The sequence below is a fragment of the Penaeus japonicus genome, unplaced genomic scaffold (assembly GCF_977035675.1).
Source record: "Penaeus japonicus unplaced genomic scaffold, GWHDUDI00000001_assembly GWHDUDI00000040, whole genome shotgun sequence".
NCBI lineage: Eukaryota > Metazoa > Arthropoda > Malacostraca > Decapoda > Penaeidae > Penaeus > Penaeus japonicus.
This window is the reverse complement of record NW_028234442.1, coordinates 23,316,614-23,319,113: the sequence shown is the minus strand read 5'-3', so window position 1 is coordinate 23,319,113 and position 2,500 is coordinate 23,316,614.

Below are 2,500 nucleotides of genomic sequence, written 5' to 3'. Positions count from 1 at the left end.
GGCGGGGGCAATGGCGGGGCTGAGGGATTTTTTTTTTTTCACAGTAGGAGAGCATGTTCGAAATAATCCCATAAGAAAACAATGGTAGGATAAAGTATTAAACCGATATTATGCTGAATGATTATCAATAATAACGATGTTGGGAGAAGAGAGCAAAAGATAGAGAGGGAGAAGAAGAGGAAGTTTGGGGAAGGGAGAGTGAAAGAGAATGAGAGACAGAAAGAGAGAAAAGAAAAAAAGAAAAAAAGAAAAAGAAATCAGGGAGGAATAAAAGGAAGAGGAAAAAATCAAGAAAGATTACAAGAAAAAAAAAAAAAAAGAGGGAGGGAAAACGAGGCAAAGAAAAGAGAGACAGAAAATGAAATACAAATCAAGATAAAAAAAAAAAAAAAAAAAGAGAAAGGAATGAACAAGACAAAGGACAAAACAAGAAACAGCAGAAGAGAGTAAGCGAAGCGTGGCGAAGACGGGCGCGACGCTCCACTACACAGAATCAGCTGATCTCCGCTTCCCGAGACACCGCGGTCGCCGCCTCGCCAACACCTGCTCCTTATTGGCCTTCGAGACGCCGTGGAGGGACGTCGCGCGCTCCCTCGCTCCTCTTGACAGTCAGTCCCTCGCCGAACGTGGCTTTCGGATGGGCGGGGGAGGCAGTGTGGATGTGGGTGGTGTATGTGTGTGTGGGTGAGTGGGTGTGAATGTGTGTGTAGGTGTATACGTGGGTATCTTATACGTGTATGGGTATGTTTCAAGGGTGTGGTGTGCGTGTAATTGTGCGAGGGCGTGTGGTTGAGTTTCTGTGTGTGTCTGGGCAACAGTGTGATTGTGTGTGTGTGTGTGTGTGTGTGTGCGTGCGTGCGTGTATGTGTGTGTGTGTGTGTGTGTGCGTGCGTGCGTGTATGTGTACGTACGTGCGTGTGTGTGTGTGTGTGTGCATACAAGAACGCCAAAGTATAGCGGGTACGTTGTATATATCAAAATGCAAGCACGTACGAGTGCATTTATGCTGCCGTGGGCCGTCGGGATGTGCACGGGGCGTGCTGTGTGTACCCGCACATGTGCACTCGATCCCGGATGATAAGCGGCGACGTCCAGTTCCGCGGAGGGCGCGAGGGAGGGCCATAAAGGAAGCGCAGAATGGAAATGTTGATAATGATGATGAAACCGATCGCGGCGCCCACACTCCCGCCCAATGGCCGATTCTAACATCTCATTTGCATAATAACAACAGAGACAGACGCACAACTCTTCCCAGCCCCCCCCCCACCCTCCCTTAGCCTCTCCCTTTCCTTCCCGTCCCTGCTTCGTTCCTTCGCCCCCCCCCTCCCCCCTTCTCCATTTTTCATGCTCCCTTCAAACCTATCCCCTCCGCCATATATATGTATATATATGTATGTATATATATATATATATATATATATATAGATATAGATATATATATTATATATATAGATACATACACACACACACACACACACACACACACACACACACACACACACCCACACACACACACACACACACACACACACATATATATATATATGTGTGTGTGTGTGTGTGTGTGTGTGTGTGTGTGTGTGTGTGTGTGTGTGTGTGTGTGTGTGTGCCTATACATATCCTCGCACACATGAACACATTAATCATGCACAAATGCACACACACACACACGTTTATGCATGTGTTGTGTGTTCATGTGTGCGAGTATATGTATAGGCATATGTATCCATTCGCTTGTCTGTCCAAGGGAGGAAAAGAGCGACAGACACAGAGCGAGAAGGGCAGAAAGTGGCCCGAGTGAGAAAGTGAGGCAGAGACAGAGAGCTCTGCAAAGGGAAGCTCTCTCTCAGAGGAATACTTTCTCATACTTCCCATCCCCTTGCCCTCCCTTCCCCTCCCCGCCCCGCCCCTCCCCCCCCCACCCACTCGCCAGAGTTAGATAATGATCAAGTGCTTTCAGCGGGAATCGGGCACATGTGCACTTTTTTGTAATACTAGTACGGGACGAGGGTTCGGAAATCAATGAGCTCCTTTCGGAAGTTGTGTTCTATACTCGGCCTTTGTCGTGTTTTCTCGACTGCTCCTCAAACCACTTTCAGCCCCTCCTCCTCCTCCTCCTCCCCCCTTCCCCCCCTTCCTCCTCCTGCTCCTACTCCTCCTCTCCTCTTCTCTGGTTCTCCTCCTCCTCCTCCCCCCTTCCTCCTTCCTCCTCCTACTCCTCCTCCTACTCCTCCTCTCCTCTTCTCTGGTTCTCCTCCTCCTCCCCCCCTTCCCCCTTCCTCCTCCTACTCCTCCTCCTACTCCTCCTCTCCTCTTCTCTGGTTCTCCTCCTCCTCCCCCCCTTCCCCCTTCCTCCTCCTCATTCTCCTCCTACTCCTCCTCTCCTCTTCTCTGGTTCTCCTCCTCCTCTCCTCTTCTCTGGTTCTCCTCCTCCTCTCCTCTTCTCTGGTTCTCCTCCTCCTCTCCTCTTCTCTGGTTCTCCTCCTCCTCTCCTCTCCTC